The sequence below is a fragment of the Cupressus sempervirens genome, chromosome 5, assembly GCF_028749045.1.
Source record: "Cupressus sempervirens isolate cs-2001-9-10 chromosome 5, ASM2874904v1, whole genome shotgun sequence".
Lineage (NCBI taxonomy): Eukaryota > Viridiplantae > Streptophyta > Pinopsida > Cupressales > Cupressaceae > Cupressus > Cupressus sempervirens.
The window spans coordinates 193,314,179-193,333,080 of NC_143122.1; the positions used below are offsets into that span (position 1 = coordinate 193,314,179).

The 18,902-nt window shown below is 33.8% G+C and overlaps 2 pseudogenes; one reads left to right on the forward strand and one right to left on the reverse strand.

Annotated features, from left to right (window-relative positions):
* Positions 1–4,706: 4,706 nt before the first annotated feature.
* LOC149555050 (pentatricopeptide repeat-containing protein At1g03100, mitochondrial-like) lies at positions 4,707–6,454 on the reverse strand (annotated as a pseudogene).
* Positions 6,455–7,345: 891 nt separating this feature from the next.
* Positions 7,346–8,278, forward strand: LOC149555051 (U-box domain-containing protein 1-like; annotated as a pseudogene).
* The last annotated feature ends 10,624 nt before the right edge of the window (positions 8,279–18,902 follow it).

Consider the following 18,902-nt stretch of genomic DNA (forward strand, 5'->3'; position numbering starts at 1 on the left):
ATTCTAATTTCAATTTAACATATACAAACCTCCATACCTCTTTCCATTGGTAGTTGGTCCCTCACATGGATCACTGGCACTTAGTTTATCAAGTTGGTGAGATCTTGGGATCTCTTGTACGTAACAAAGATAGCAAAAATTGCTAAGTTGTAATTCCTTGCACTCACAAACCCTTATGAGATTTGAATGATAGATCTAGCATTTAGCTCTATTATTTCCTAAAGTCCTCAAATCTAAACTCTTCTTTTAGCCAAATGCTTGTAGCTCAATTGGTTGGGCACAATTGGTGAGGATGATGGTATGATTGACATTGCCATCCACCAAGGTCCAAACCTCTGGAGGTGCATTTGGGCCAGGTTCGATCCTTGGGTGACTTTGACAAACTAGATCCCCCTGCACATGGCATCTTAGCCAAAGGACAACTTCTAGTTTAGATATATGCTTACTCATAATGTTTTAAGAGATGTCCATATCTATGTAATCTAGTTGTTTCCATTGAAAAAGAAAAAGAAAAAAACCTCTTCTTTTATAGAGTCTAAATCACTAAATACAATAATAATCCTAAGCCTCAAGAAGGTTGATTTGTATATCAACGTATATTGGCACTAGTCTTCATCGCTAGTGACATTATTGTCATAATTTCCATTAACCATATTCATATTTGACTCGTATGACATTTCTTCCAAATATTTCTTCATTTCTTTGTATCCCATGAGGATTTGTAGTTGGCCATAGTTTACATGAATACCATTCTAGATGGCATCCCAAGCCCTCTATTGTCCCCCTTCATTCTTGAGGGTAGTTGTATTATCCTTCTCCAAAGAAATAATTTTTGGTATCAATTGTGCCTACTCCTTTGTTGGGCTATTCTACTCTCCTTCTCAACCTATGACCATCCATAAATGGCATCTATCACTTTACATGAATATTTTTTATTTATTTTTTATTTTTATTCTAGGCTTCTTCATGTTAAGGTGCAAAATATAGGATCAGCCATCAAATGCTAAGGAGTGCTTCAAACAAAATTTTATTCTAGTCTAAGATTTATTTTTCCCTTTCCATGAACTCCATGAAAAGCAGCACATTACCATGCACAGAAATGGGCATACGTAACAACCCAAACTAGTTTCCTCATGACACTTCACTTTTAGGTTTTAACATTTCTTTTATATCATTTAATCTTGACAATGCTCTCATATTAATTGCAACAAGTCCTGTTACTCTTGACTTTGTCATTTATTTTCTATTTTCTACTGAAATCATTAGAATCTACATAGGATTTATAATCACCAATTATAATTCCCAAAAATACCCACTATTGTTGCAAATCTCACCATGAGAAAGAGTAATTTGCATATATCATTGAAGATTGTACAATAGTACACCCATTATCACATTATTCACCATTCCATTAATGGAATTGAATGCTTCTAGCATCCCTTCATTGACACATATATCGTGAGGGAGGTGTTTCAAGTATTGCCAAAATTATTTGCATTCCTTGTTTGTATTTCACATAGCTAGTTGGCATTGAATGCTTTTTCATGAGAAAATGTCGCAAATAGTCATCTCAAAATATCATTTCACTATACCACGCACAATTTGTCAGTAGTAGTTTATAATATAAAGTGATATTTATTTGTAGACCTTATGATGCATCTTTCTCCCTATCTTTTATTTACTAGCACTTGCTCTAGAAAAAGGTGCAAGAGGTACGTCGATAGTTTTTTTTAGAAAAGACAAATTACAGAGATGTAAATTTAAAGAAGATAAACTATAGTAGGGGTTATTTGGTATTGGGATTGAAGAAGGTTAAATTTTTTATTACACTTATAGAAACCACAAAAGTAAATGCATAGATATAGGAATCCATGTAGGGTTTAAAGTAAATGAAAAATGAATAGCTCATATAAAGTCTAAATATTGCCATGAGTGCAACACTATCAAACCATGACATGATTTTCTTCAATAAATGGAAGGATGATAATTCTCATGACTTTACAAATGGAAAATGAACTACATACTTCATGGATCCTAATTTAGAGTGTCTTTAACAAAAATATGTAGTCTAGTATTGTGCATTTTCCTATCTATTTATCCTCTTCTCTGCCTTTTCTCAATTTCTCTGCCATGTTCCCACAACTTCTCATCGCTCTGGTTATAGTTGTTTAATTTAAGAAATAGATTAATATTTAATTTACACAAAAAAACAATAAGAAAATAAAGACAATCAAAACATAGAAGTAATACAGTCAATTATGTGTTTCACTCTTAAATAATTTATATTACAAATATTTATGTATTTTACCACTAAAGATTACATCCACAGAAAAGTACAAAAATATCTTAGATTCAATTATAAGAAACCACACTGTATCACTAAGTTTCCCTCCATCTCTGAACTTCTTTGGAATTGATTTAACATTATTTCCATTGAGAAATACTCTCTCTCTCTCTCTCTCTCTCTCTCTCTCTCTCTCTCTCTCTCTCTCTCTCTCTCTCACACACACACACACACACACACACACACACACACACTTACCTAGTGTGTGTGTGTGTGTGTGTGTGTGTGTAAGTGTGTGTGTGTGTGAGAGAGAGAGAGAGATGATGATGATGTTTTAGGTATTAAAAAATATATTTTGATGTGTAAATGGCATATGATGATTTACAAAAAAAGGGTATCAAAATACATATTTTAGTAATACCTTAAAGTATATTTCTATACATTTTTAAATAGTCTTGGTCACCAAGTAATTCATTAAAGGAGACTAGTTCATTTCTTAATAACATCAAGCCATTACAAAGCATAAAAATGAAAAATATTTTTAATATATCTAAAAGTAAAAGATTATAATATTTATCTTTAAAATATCTAACTACTCTCTATTACACTATATGAATATACTAGTATATAGCTTAAATATTATTTTAAAAGAAAATGTATAGTTATATACTAATAATTCTACATTTATTATTGAAAATAAATCTATAATTAATAACAAACTTCTTTAATTAAAATAATAAGAACTAGTACTATCAATTGTATTGTTACTTATCAATTCTAATTATAATAATATATTGTTCTAATTTTCTAGAATTCCAAGTTAATTTTCTATACATATAGTCAAGCATATACAATTATACTTTGGAAAAACAAATAACATTCAATTGCTACAATAATAAATTTATACTACCCAAAATAAAGTATGCAAGATAATTGGTCTATCATGTGTGTACAACATTCAAGCCCTACACCTCCCTTTGGCCTTGGGAGGAATATATTAAGACTTAAATTTACCTAAAAATGAAAAATGATTATATTCTTTGGAAATATAAAGAGAGATCAAATACAATAAATATATTTATCATTATTAACATCCAAGAAATGGGCTCTCCTTTACTTCCCTTCAAATGTCTCAAGATGCCTTTCTAACATGAGGACATGTAGAAGCATCTAATATTTTGTATGTTTGAGAACTTAAATTTGAGGTGGAAGAACTATGGGCCTTTTCAAATATCAAAACTTCTATCTGTAAATAGAAAACTGAAACATGTATCTTACTGAGACTTGCAAAATTGAGTTGTCTATATGATCCAAAAGCCTTCCCAATTGGAACTCATGCGTTGTCATATATGATCCAAATGCCTCTACTCTTCGACACGATTCAAACAACCTAAATGTGACACATAATTTCAAAAAAAGAACATTATTTGGGCCCAACTTTGGTTTATATTATGTTTGTGAATTTAGAGAAAGGATATTGCATCCATCCAAGCATAATAAGTAGAGGTGTTTTTCAGACACATGAGTTTTTTGAGATGTAGCTACAACTCCCTTCCAAACATGAACCCAAAATGTGCAAGTATAGACAAGGTACATGAATAGTTTAACAGGATGGTTCAAAGAAATGTGGTTTGCAATGACCTCCATATATGCATAATTTGGATTTGTACTAATTAGAAAAGTTATGTAAAATTTAAGGAAAAATGTGATCACAAAATGTACATCAAACTTTTCTAGCATCCTTATTGCCTATGCCAAAATAAGCTTTGATTTTCTCCACCACTACTACCGAAACAAAATGTGTTAAAAAAACTATTTATTTATTTATTTATTGTTTTCTATATTTTCTAGTGCTAAATTGGAAGAAATGGATAGTTTCTTAGAAATTTTGTTCATGCAGGGTATTCACTTGGTTTTAATTTGTATGTTCACTATTTTAGTTCCAATTACTCAAATTACATTGTGCATCCATTGAGTTGGAAATAATAGTTTTCTTTTCCAATACTAGTTTACTATAATGAATGGTAGTAAAGCTTTCATGGATTTTGTTTCTAGGTATAGCTCATTATCAGTGTTCTTCAAGTTTGGGGTTTTAATCACATTAGTAGCTTGTATCTATTTATTTAGAGAAATTTTTATTTTCTTTTTCTTACACATTGATTTTTAAGGAACTATAATTGTTATATGTCACTCTTGAAAGGTTGTAATAACAAATTGATCACACATTTTATTGCACAAATGTCATTAGCACAAATTTCATTAACGAGTTGGATGCCTTTATTCATTTCAATGACACCTCCCACTTCTCACTAAGCACCTTCATTCAACTAGCAATAGTATCTGAGAACCTTGTATAATCTATGCAAAGCCTACTGGTAATAGGAGTAGTGCATGTGGAGCCTCAACGTGGAAGCCTTTCCCCTCACACTTCCCAACCAATATATGAAGAATTATAATCTAAGCATGCCCACCTTTTATAATTCATCGCATGTTGTCATTTTTTAAATTGTACTTCAGTTTGTACTTTGTGAGTTTTCATACTTGTAGCAGGGTTACTATGATACTTTAAATAAACCTATATATATTTGACATTGTCTATAAACGTATTCTCCCACTCCATAATAGAAATCACTTGGAGGGCTTTTTCAAAAAATCCCCCTCTAACAAACACCTACAAAATATTTTCAAGAAGTTCCTGATCAAAATGTAAGGGCTTTACTCTAGTATTTGAAACTTTCGATGCCATCTTCTTCACATCTACCCACAACATTATTATCTCTTCATACTTGCCTCTTGCAATATAGTAACCTTGTACCAAAGAAAAAAAAGTCTTTGAATTAGGCTGATAGCCTAGCTTTTTCATCTTCTTTAAAGCCTTCTCTGCATCATGCATTATTTTTTTCTTGCAAAAGAAGTCCATGATAGAATTCCAATCATGCACACCAATAACATCTGCTTGATCATCTTTTACTTCCTCCAGCAAACAAACCTTGAAATCTTGCTTACTTTGATTTGTAAATTCTGTCAAGGGTTGGTAGTTATCTGTTGATGATGCAATCTTAGTGTATTTCATCTCTGTGAAAAGATCTAGAGCACCACGTAGGTCCCTGTCTGACACACATAACTCAATTAGATCATCATAGCAGCTGGCATCAAGCTGAAGTCCTACCTTCCTAACTTCCTTCAGAAGTATAGTAGCCTCTGTAGGTCATTGTGTTTTGCACTAAGCTTTTAGGAGTGAAGAATAAACTCTAGCTCCTACTAGAACCTCGGCTATAGTTACTTCATCAAGAATATCATGTCCTTGTCTATCCAACCCAATGCAATACAAGCATTGATAACTTGAGCACCAAGAGAATTTTTTGTGGAAACAAAGCCTTCCTCCTAATGTACTTTGATAAGAAAATCAACCAAATCAGAAACCTTGTCCACTTCCAAGTAGCCTTTCATGAGTTTTTCATAGGCTTTCTCCTTTGGAATAAGTATACAATTTTCTAGGCTAATAAGCTCTCCAAAACTAGCTTCTATTTTGGATTGCATAAGTGAATTCTCAGCCCCAGCCTTGAACATGAGATCACTCTATATTTTTCTAGATTCCAAAGATCATCCTAGTTGTTTAGGAGTCTTGTCAATCATAATGGAGGTTGTTTCTTGTAGCTTAGCTTGAACCTAAGGAACATTATTCAGCTCTGTACTAGACCTATGTGTATTCATCTCTACAACTAACAATATTGATTTGGCTGCAGCGAGAGAGCTCCAAGCTACCTTAGCACATTTCAACATTTCTAGTATAACATCAAAGATAGCATCAAGATCACCAAAGTTAAAAAATTTCAAAAGAAGAGGATAAATGGATATATAGACTGTATTTATAGTCTTAATTTAAATGAACAAGGACATTAAATTTGGAGACTTCCAGCTTTCTAAATAATGAAAGGGATAAACAAATAAAGAGAGGAATTTGGAAAAACAAAAGGTTAAAAATGGAAAGCCAGCCTAAATTTCCCAATCCCTTAATAGATAAATTCCTTCATGCATGACACCTATGACAATTCAATATGTTCACATTCCCATTGCATGAATTAAACTTAAACTCATGTATTTCAATCACACACAAACACACACAACTAAAACAGAAACAAACAATAAAATCCCCTTCCATTCTACCATTTTTGCCCCTGTCTCAACATTTTACTCATATTTCACCCAAACCCACCTAGCCAAAACCAAAAAAAAAGAATCTCAAAGCTTCTATAGAATTGCAGGAGTTTTCATTAATTTTACTTTTACATAGTTGTGTGGTCTTCAGTTGCTTAAAGTTATTATACTAGAAAATTCATTAATGGATGCTCAGTGGTTTATAGTAGCTAAAAAAGGTGAACTATTTAGGGGGAACTTAGGATATGCCAATTTATTGTAGAGCTATGACATTAGTAGTGGTGGTGATATTTTTGCATCCCATGATATTTATGTGTGTAAGACAACTCTATTCTGACAAGTAGTATGATTCATGCTACAGCCTTTTGAGAACCATGAGTGAACAGTTGTTAATTGGGAAAAATGTAGCAGATCATCTCTACTTTCTTGACTTTACAAGGTTCTCAACATTTATAAGTAGAATCACCCTTTACTAGATCTATAATTTAGATAATTCCATGACTGTTTTCAACTATCACCAAATTTTTTGTTTAGTTACGAGTTTGATAAGGATTTCCTTCAAATTTTCTATAAATATCCTTCAAATTCTATGCACTTAGTTTTCATCCTTATAATCAGGCTGAGTTGTTGACAAACATTGATGAGTAAAGCAAATATTTGGCTTTATTCCTACAATGTATTGTCAGTTTTGGGTAATTTGGAGCCCTTTCTTCACCTTCTACCACAACTTCTCTATTTTGATTCTTCACCAATATAATAATGTTCCTAATTGTAATCCACTTCCATCCCTTGCCAAATGATCAAATCCTTAGCATTTCTTGATATAGAAAATTGTATGTATGCATGTGAGTATCTCATTTTTTACTATACAATTGTTACCTAGGACTGCTTTTGTTTTTACTTATGGTATTTTTTACATATTTAGGGCTTTTTGAAACTTATTTTTACAATTCAAATCTCCTAGCATACATTTTACAAACATATGATAAGGCATCTATTCAAGCATGGCTAGACACAGGGAACTGTACATGTCCCACAATGTAACAGATTCTTCCACACTTGATATTTATGCCAAATTATCTTGTCTAGACAATGATCAAGTAGTGGTATCATTAGTAGGGGTTTCAAATGGAATGCCCACCCAAAAACCCTAACCCTAGCCCTAATGCAAACAAGAAGAGTAGTGAGGGTATGCCACCAGAAGATCATGCACATATAACTTCATTCGTAGTGAAGCTCTTGGAGGAGTGTCAGTCCCAATGGAGAGAAGCTACTTAGGAGCTTTGAGCTCTAACCAGGAAGAAGTTATTATACAGGGCACACCTTTTTCAAGAAGAGAAGGTGATTCCTCTGTTGATTCCTTCATTGTTAAGTCCCAATTCAGAAATGCAAGAGCAGGCAATAACAACACTATTGAATCTATTGACTCTAGATACAAGCAAGAAGCTCATTATGGAAGAGGGAGTTTTTCCCCCTATTTTTGAGGTTCTTAGAAGTGGCAACATGATCGCATAAGAGAATGTGATAGTGGCTCTATTCAACTTGTCTGCATTAGAGGATAATATGATTATGATTGGTGCTTTTGGTGTGATTCTTGCACTAGTGGAGCTTCTACATGATGATAGCTAGAGAGGCAACGCTGATGCTACCTCTACACTCTTCAATTTGTGCATTTCTTAAGGGAACAAGGGAAAATGTGTGCATTTAGGTGTGGTGTCAGTTTTGCTGAAGCTAATGAAGAATGTGGAGGAAATTCAATGTTGTCTAAAACCATTATTGACAAGAGGAAAAACCATTTTTGGCCATCTAAAACCATTTGTGGGCAATAGTTTTTAGGTGTGAGACAAATTCTAATTGCAAGAAATCTCATAGGGAAAGCCTATTGGCTAATTAGTTCCATTTGCAATTGTCTCTAATACCATGTTAAATTCCTAGGATCATTACAAATATACTAACATTGCCATAATGATTGGTATGTACTTTCTATTGGACCAATCACCAGCCTTCCCTTTTAGGATTCATGACATGGCTTAACCACATCCTATGTTCTATAAGTCTAGTGGTAGTATTGAGTATTAACAAGTCAATATTTTGGTGTAACAATAACTCTAACTTGTAACCAGTGGTATTAGAGTTTGGTCATAGGTTTGAATCCCCTTGGGTGACACTGAGGGGGTAATTGTTGGACTAACTGCTAGCCTTCCCCTTCAAGGTTCGTGACATGGCTTAACCATCTTCTGTGTTCTATAAGTCTAGTGGTTGTATCGAGCATTAACAGGTTGATCTTTTGGTGCAACGACAACTTTAGCTTGAAACACTTTCCAAATGGTAGTTGCCTCTTATTTAAATTAAGAACAAGCCATGAAGAGACATGTCTAATGAATTAGACATGTCTATTCATAGTTAGGTAATTAATATAATTTAAATTTAATCATGATTATATATATATATATATATATATATATATATATATATATATATATATATATCATAATAGTAAACTTATATATAATATATATAGGTTTATCCTATAGAAGCTACCAAACATCAAGATGTGTGTGTGTGTGTGTGTGTGCAAAAGTATATTTAATTTAATTATAATCATATTAATAATAAAATTGATCATTAAATACCTAATATATTTAGGATGCATTTTATCCAAAATGGCTACAAGATTTTAACAATAAGATCTGAAAGATTATTACAATTTTCCATTATAGTGCTCTCAAGAAAAATTTCAATTACCAAGGAAATTTTCTTTATGGATCAATCTTATTTCCTTCATTGAGAGCCATGAAAAAAATTTCCTCAAGGAATAATATATATACTCATTCAATAATCCATATTCAATCAAGAATTTAAATCTTTATTTTCTTCAATCAAGCACTTGGAAAACTACAACATCCATTGCATATAAGATTTTGTCTTTCATGGTTTCCTTTTAGGTTAGTGTGTTATGTCAAAGATATTGCATCAACATATTTGGTCGTATTCAATGAAGTATTTTCATTTCCAATGTATGATATAGTATATTTCTCAAGTATGTCATTTTATGTATCATAATATTCTTTTATTTAATTTATTTAATTTTAAGGTTGATTCTAAATAGGCTTTTGACCAAGGTAAACACCTATAAAAAATTTCCCCAATTATCTATGTGTAGGGATAAGTGGTGAATATATCAGGCCTTAATCTAGAAAGCGAGAGATTTGACAAACTATCTATTGAATTTGGAAATAAAAGTAGTACATATATAGTGAGCTAGGTGACCTATACCTGGAATATAACTCCCTAGGTAATCTATCCTCTTTAACTCAGCTTTGAAATGAAACTAAAAGTGGATAAACCTATGATCATAATCTCTTCCTCATTTCAAATTTAGCATGTTCATCTTAAACAAAGATCCCTACTTAGGGGCTTAAAATATGTCATCATTTATCAAGAATATATTTTTCACCTAGAAATAGGGGAGTTGAAAGGAGGCATTCCTATCCTCCTCTCCTTTGACTTTAAGATATTATCTTTGTTAAAGAATTCCTCTTAAACCTATAGATTTCTTGTAGCTAAGTTTTCTTCCTTTAAATACTTATCTCTTCTTACTCATGGATATCCTTTTACAACTTAATATCTCATGGTTGACAAGTGGCTTCACTCTTTTCTAAGTTTATGACATGCATTTTATTTAAGGATATCACTTTTTTTTCAGAAGTAAGTATCCTTTCTCTCTTTTCTTTATGATACCATCATAATTCCACACAACCATCATAAGAGGGGAGATACATGTGGCCTTCTTGTACATTAGAAACTTATTGGTCTTAGACTAACTTATTTTATTGGTTCTTGGACTAGTCACTTTTATTGATTCTTGGAGTAGTCTAATTTATTAGTCCTTAGACTGAACATTTCAATTTTTCCTTATACTAACAAATTTTTCTAATCATTGGACTAGTCTATTTTCATTGATTCTCATAATAATTACTTCTATAGATCCACATGGACAATTTTTTTTCTATATGACTAATCCCATAAGTTTCCTAGTGTGCAAATAAGTTTTTAGGATAGATTTTTGTAGCATAATGAATCTTTCTAGACCATTAATTCTCCTTCTCTCTTTGGGATGAGGAGAACTAGAATAATACAATTTTTTAGCCTATCCACTTGTTCCTCCTCTTTATCTCCCATAGATCAGCTTGAAAAAATTCATTTTTGTATTGTCAAATTCATGTTCTTTCTCTTTCATCTATTCTCTCATAGAGCTTTCTATTTGGTTAGATCATGGAGTGATTTCTTGTCCTTGGAATATGTTTTTTCCCTTTCCATTTGATCATTTGTTCTCTTTCAATTTTAGCATGATACTAGAAGTTTAAGCATTTTTACATCAATCTATCTTCATCTAGTTGATTTGCTGTTTTTTAATTACAAACTACTTTTTGTTTGTGTTTTGTCTTTTTTTTTTCATTCTTGTGCTCTTGCACATGGTTTCTTAAGTTGGGAATTTTTATTTGGACACTTATTTTCTTAACCTTGGTGATATAAATTATCTACTTTTTTTTTTTGCATGATCATTTATCTCTCTTTATCTTCTACCTCATTTTACTTACCATGAGTACAATGTGGTCACATCCACCCACTACAATAGGAGATAAATGTACCATTATAAATTGTAAGAGCCTCATTTGTATAGACAAATCAATGATTATTTATCATTCATTGTATTGTGTTTTAATTTTAATATGCATGATAGGACTCCATGTAATACTTATTGAATTCCTAAATTAAAATATGGGTCTATTTTATTTTATTTTCAGGCAAACTATATGAGATCCATTATTTTGAAACATGATCCTTTATTATTTCTCTTCTTCAATCATTTATTTCCATACATAGGACTAAGTGCACAAATAAGAGGGACCAAAATGACAACAAATACATTTTTGGTCCCACCAAAATACAATAAAGCATATGTGCATTATAGTGCCTACTTTCTATGGCTTGGATTATCCCATCCTTAGGCTTGGGATTTTAAAAACATAATATACATGTGCTATAGGGAGTGTGTTTTTTATTAGATAAACAGGTTTTACAGAGACCTTGAAACCCAAGAGTTAAAACATTAACAAGGCTGATAATAAGCATAAAAAGCCTAGCCAAAAAAGTTCCAGTTCAAAGGTTGAAAATAAGCACAAGGCCCAGCCGACAAACAAAAACCATAGAAAAGACCAGGAATAGAAACAACAAGAAATGACCAAGGCAAAAGCCCTTACAAAAAGTTAAAAAAAGGAACAAATAGTAACAAAAGAATAGGTAGAGGATTAGTCCTAGTTCTTTCTTTCTAGGTCTTGCATGACCTAAGCTACCTCATAGGCCATCTTGTTCTCCTCAGCCTCTTGCTGGTGCACCCTTTGATCCTCTTGGTCTTGATCATTGTTGATGTTTTCCTTTGCAATGTCGACCCCCATTCCGGCTTCTTCCCTATCTTTACCATCCTCATCATCCTTCATAACTCTGTCTTTGATCTGGCCCATTAAAGATATGATGTTGTTGTTAATGGAGCTTAGCATCAAAATCATCTGATTCAAGAGATTATGATCGTAGATTTTGAGGTTGTTAATCCGTCTCTATGCTAGACTAAGCCTCTCACCATTGCCATCTCTTTTATTTGAGTTTGCTCCATTCTTGTTATCCTCCATATGACCCACTTGCTCTTTGACCTCCTCCAACTCATGGAAAATCCACTTGATTGATTTGATCAATCATGCTATTGCGGGCATTGTTCAAGAGATTCAGCCCGATTTCCCTAACTTTGTCCAAAATAGCCACAATCGCCTGGTCTATGAGTTCTTCAAGCCTTGTCTCTTCTTGGTTATCCACGAGGACCTACAGGATCATGGCCTCTCTAAAAATGTCCATTTTCAAGGTCCTAACTTTAAAGTTTTTCCAAGCTTTCCTCCTATTATTTACCTACACCTCCCCACCCTCGATCTCAAAATCCAAATTTTGTTCCTCAAGTTGTGCATGAATATGGATAGGTGAAAGAGGCAGTGAAGACAAGTCCTATTCTTGCTGCATTATCTCATCCTCCAAACCCTCCCTCTTGTGTTTCTTCCCTCCTTGGTCATCCTTATTTTCCTCCTTGGTCACAAGATGCTTTTGCCCATGATCCCTAGGATTTTTTCTATTGGGGGTGATGGAGGAAGGTGAGTTCTTGACCTGATGGGTGGCTTTTTTATTAGCAAAAGAAATCATGTCATCCTTAGAGCTAAAGCTCTGACTATCATCCGAGTCTGAAGAGAAGTTGGAGCTTCTAGAGGTCACATTCTCAGTCTGAGGGGGAGCCTTACTTATAGTCTAAGCCTTAAAATTCTCATAAATAAGCAATAAGAGCCCCTCATGCAACGCAGGGTTATCAGTAGGCTTCTTTTTGAAGCTAACCACCACCTTGCTCAAAGAAGTTAACAAGTAAAAAGGAAAAGAAATTTTACGATTGTGCCAAAAAAGATTCAAAAGAACAAAGTGGTGGGTATGAGCCCTATCAAACCTAGGGTCCAAAGTAATATACTCTTTAACAGCTCTCAGAACATAGTACATGTCAATCTTCTTCAGGGCTTTTAGTTCCTTCTCATCCATAACAAAATCCCTCATAGCATTAGTCGAGAGCTTCTTGTCCCTAAAAAACTTAAAACCCTCAATCAAGATTTCAGAAACACTCAAAATCACCTCCTTAGTGATCATGAAAGAAACCCCATTCACCTTCACTCTTCCATCCTTCCATGAACCAATCATACTATTAGTCACCTCCTGATCAAAGCCATGCAATTTTGTAATGTATCTGGTAATCCTACCCTGATCCAGCTACTCCCAAACTTTATCCCTGCTCTTCCATTTCTCAATTTCACCCACTAGCTCCTTTCTACACCTTGCACCAACCATATCTGCACTCTACACACCCTCAATTCTCATATGCACCTCGCACTACAACGGGTTGGAACCTTTTTGAATAAGCAGAATGCAAAAAGAATTAACCCTTTTGTTGCTCCTATTGTAAATGTAATAAATGACCCACAAAGCGTGTTGACTAGTCTGTAATAAATTGTAGCAATTACAATTTCCCATGCTAACTTTTTGGGAAGTACCCTTTTCCCTTGGTCCATTCATACTCGTAATTGCACATTGATCTTCTTCGTACTTCCTTGGATCTTGTCCAGTTCGATCATGCTTTTAACATCTACCGGCAAAGTATTTCTTGGATGTCATGTCATAATTTGGCTTAGACCGACCTCAATATTTGCAAACTTGTCTGCAACTAGGTTAGCTTCATGGAAAATATGAGTGATGTGGACTCTCCTGAATTTGGCAAGAGTATTACAAGTCTCATCAATAAGATTCACAATTGACCATGATGGCTAAGAGTTGCCGTTAATACATTTTATAATGTTGTTTGAATCCTCTTCAAGCCAAAGATTAGTAACTCCAATTTCAAAATCCAGTTTGACGGCATTACATGTAGCATTCACTTTCGCAAAGTGGTTGGTTTGATAACCCAACGGGAGGGAAAAAGCTGTAATACCATCTCCATTTTCATTCCTTATTATGCCTCCACTTCTCGAGGAGCCAGGATTTCCCTTGGACACTCCATCAAATTTGGCTTTATGCCAACCTTCCAGGGGGAGAAGCCATTTGGCTTCCTTTCTTTTCATCTTTCTATCTTTTTCCTTCTCCTTTTTTTTGCCACCTAATTCTATATCTCCCTCTTTCCTTACTGAATAGTTTTCCTTAATATTAGCAAATATTTTCTTTCCTATCACTATAGCTTTCTCCTCTTTATCTCTGAAGATTCTATTATTTCTCTCCTTCCAGATGCTCCAACAAAAATAAGGTAGGATCTGGGAACTTAATTCCTGAAGATGAGACCTATTAAACATACATTTCTATTGATAGAAGAGATCCAGAAGGTTAAAAGGCACACACCAACTAAAGCCCAAGTCATGGGTGAGGAAAACCCAAACCTCCCTGGAGAAAGAGCAATGAATGAATAAATGATTGCCAGTCTCCGTCTGATCTTTACATAACAGACATTTTCTAGGCATAATATGAGGTTATCCTGGGTAAGGATTTTGCCCTATAGAGCCAGCCAATAGAACATATTAATTTTTGGAATAAGGCCAGGAATTCAAGCCCTCAACCAAGCAGGAATCTCTTTTAATCTCCAAAGGGCCGAGTACCCAAAGGCGGTAGTATATTTCCCATTGGTGTTATCTCCCCAGAACAACTCATCCCTATTGTTATTTAGGACTATAGAGTTAAGCATAATCATAATAGGGTGAAGATCTTTAGAGATGACGGAAAGGTCTATCCATCCCTGGTCATTCCTATAGTTACTAACTTTCTGCCCAAAATGGTTGATGCAGTCATTCACCTAGACCTCATAGCTGGAATTTTTCATAAAGGGGCCCTAAATAAGCCAACTATCAGACCAAAACTAGATATCCTCCCCATTTCCCATTTTCCAAGATACTCTAGAATTTGCCAGGTCCTTGGCTTTTAAAAACCATTCCAAACAGTGGATCCTCTTAGGATATCTTCACTAAAGAGGGTAAACTATTTAGAGGGTCTCTTAATATACTTGTTTTCCATAATGTTTCTCCATTCCCCTATGCTGCTGAAGATACACCATATTTGCTTAGCCAAAAGAGCCTTGTTGAGGTGAGTTAGCTTCCTGATGCTTAGACCCCTATATTTCTTTGGGAGGCAAAATTTTTCCCAAGCAACAAGAGGATACCTTTTATTCTTTTTAGCCCCCGTCCATAAGAAGTCACTTTGAATTTTATCCATTCTCTCAGCAAATTTCACAGGGATCACAAAGAGGCTCAAAGCATAGACAGGCAAGTTTTGAAGGGTGGATTTAACTAGTTGGCATTTTCCAGTTTGGCTAAGAGAGGCCCCTTTCCAACCAACCAGCTTCTTACTAAATCTATCTATAATGCCATTCCAGAAAGAATTAGTAGGATTCATGCCCAAAGGAAGCCCAAGATAGGTAGAGGGAAGCTTCCCCACACTGCATCCCAGAATTCTGGAGATTTTCTTCTGTCTGTCCTCAGGGGTGTTGATAAAGAAAATAGAGCTATTATCCCAGTTGATGAGCTGCCCTGACCCTCTAGAGTAGATATCCAAGATGTCCTTCATAGCCTTAGCCTCCTTAACAGAAGCCTCCCCTCCCATTATGGTATCATCATCAAATTGCTGATGTGAAAAAGGGGTACTTTTAGAAGAAGTTTTAAAACCTTTGATTCTCCCTTCCTTCTTATTCTTCTCAACGAGTCTGCCTAAACATTCTGCCAAGATAATGAAGAGAATAGGAGAAAGAGGATCCCACTGACGAAGGCCATGAGAGGGTTCAAAAAAATTGGAGGGGGATCCATTAACTAAAATTGCAAGAGAGATAGTAGACACCAGCTAAGATATTAGCTTACAAGTTTTGTCATCAAAACCAAAAGCCTTAAGCACCCTATCCAGGAAAGACTACTCGACCCTATCATAGGCTTTAGAAATTCTAGTTTAAGTAACATCCCTTCCCTTTTTCCAGCTTCCATAGAGTGAATCACTTCATGCACCATCATTATGGAGTCTATAGGGAGTGTGTTATATAGTGCATATGCACTATTTAAAGTTCCTAAGTAAACATGAAAAAAAAACTATATGTAAATAAAATCCAATATGCCCTTCTAGGCTAATTTTTTGACCAATAGTATAATCAAATACAACATTCAAGAATAAGTTACATACTATTTATTTCTTATAAATAAGTTAAATTTTATGTATATACTTTTATGATATTTGAGAATGGTTTCATCTTCATTGGAGTATAGTTAAAGATTCTAGATTTTGAGAGTTTTAGGTAATTTCATATTTAGCCATATTTTAGGAATCAACAAATTGTCTTTAGGATGATTCCCATTCGGCTATGGATTTTAACCTTAATCTCTTGACTTTTTCATGATCATCTCTCATTGAATTGTTTATTATATGATTAGTTTGGTAATTTTTGTGTATTCTTAACCATTTTAGCAGAGAGAGAGAGAGAGAGAGAGAGAGAGAGAGAGAGAGAGAGAGAGAGAGAGAGAGAGCATATTGATAATCATATGGTACATGTTAGGATTCTAAGTGGTCATAATGTATCATAAGCGGTCATAATGGGTCCTTGGACTTTTTAGGACCTATTACATGTCCTTAGGAAAATTTCTTTCTAATAAGTTCTAATATTTCCTAATGGATTTTGATAGGTCCTTAATTGTTATAAGAACCCTTAGGATCTAATGTGACCCCTTGGGATCCATTCATATCCATTAAGAAACATTAGAACCCATTAGTACCCTTAGAATGCATTAATTCTCCTATGACAAACCTTAAGGTTCTAATGTATCATGATAAATCATAATTTGTCTTAAGGGGCTTTAATGTGTCTTAAGGGTATGTGCACAATCATGGTGTGCCAAAAAGTGGCGATTTGAAAAATATGTAGTTCTGAAATGCCTAAAAGAATTTCAAAATCTATTCCAACATTTTTCCCACCCATCCTGATACTAAATGAAAACAATTAATACCTTTATAATTCCTACTATATCTTTCGATACCAACCTTATATGGTCATCTTTAAAACATCCCGAAAATGTGTTTTTTGCATGTTCTTATGTGTTTTTTACTTCAAGCATGTAGCTGACGACTTTTTTTAAACCAAAATTTGATGTAATGAAAAGGGTTTTTTAAGAATGTTCTTAGCTTTTCATAAATGTAAGGTTTGTCAAATTATGAGTTCAGTAAGTAATTATTACTTATTTTCCAATGGAGTTAGCTGCAAAGTGTTGATTGACATACTGGTTGAAAAATAGCTATAACTTTCAAACTGTATAAAATTTGTGAAATTCAAAAGATGCATCACATTTTATGCTTCGACTAATATAAGAAAAAAAAAAAAAACTTAATTTTGATTTTTTTTTAACTAGTTAAGGTGGTCAGACATGGGAGTTTTTTAATTCTAAAAATAGTATAGTAGAAAATTCATAATTAATTATTTAGTTGGAATAAAAATTCCCAAAAATATGTGTCACATCTAGGCATGAGTCTACTTTTTATATCTAAAATTATATTGAAAAATATTATCATTTCATTATGATTAAGGTGGTCAGACATACACCTACTTTTTATTTTCGCCCTGAAATTTTTGTATTACTGCATTAAAATCCAAACTTTTGACCAATCAAATATTTTTTTCTCCAGATAAGGCCTTGTATTTTAGAAACTAGATTCAATTTCCTAAAAATTATTTTCTTACAACTTTTTGATATAAAGTCTAGAACCACTTTAAAATTATGTGTCAAGTTGACATAACCCTGATTTGCTGGTTTTTCACTGCCACTTAAGGCCATAGTTTGGTACACCATGATCCTGCACATACCCTTAAGTGGTCCTAAGAACCCTTAGGACTCATTAAAACCTCATAACACCCATTATTACCCATTAGGACACATTACAACATTTTAGAGTATATTAATCATTATAGGACATTCTTAAGAGTTATAATGTGTCCTAATTGGTCCTAATGTGCCTTAAGAAGTCATTAGGAAAATTTAGGACTCATTAAGAACAATTAGTATATATTAGGATTCATTAAGACACATTAGGACACATTAATGCATATTAGGACCTAGTAGGACCCATTAGAATCCATTACAACCCCTTAGGACACCCTAGAATCCATTACAACCCCTTAGAAAACATTAACCATCATATGACACACTAATGTGTCCTCAGGGGTCATAATGTCTCATAAAGGGTTATAATTAGTCCCAAGTGATCTGAGGACCCCTTATAACCCAATAGTATGCACTTTAAAAAATTAAAACACATTAAAATCCATAAATACTCCTTAGAACACCTTAAGGGGCATAGTATATGCTAATGGGTTATAATATGTCCCAATGGCTCCTAATATATCCAAAGGTGTTCTAATGTGTTCTAAGTGGCCACATGACTCTTTAGGACACATTTGGACTTTTTAGGATCCATTATAGGGATATATAACATAGAATAATACATTAGGACCACTTAGAACAAATTAACTATTATAGAATACACTAATGTGTCCTAAGGGACTATAATGGGTTCGAAGTGGTTGTAATGGGTCCTAATGTGTCCTATTTGATTTTAAGTTTTACTAATGTATCATAAGTGGTCAAAATGCATCCTAAGTGATCCTAGGACCCCTTAGGACATATTAGGAACCCTTAGAACACACTAACCATTATATAAAACACTAATAGGATGTAAATGGATCTGATGTATCATAAAGGTTCATAACACATCCTAGGTGGTCCTAAGACCCATTGTGACCTATTATGACCCCTTAGGATGCATTAGGATTTCTTAGGACACATTAGAACCTATTAATATTTCCTAGAACACA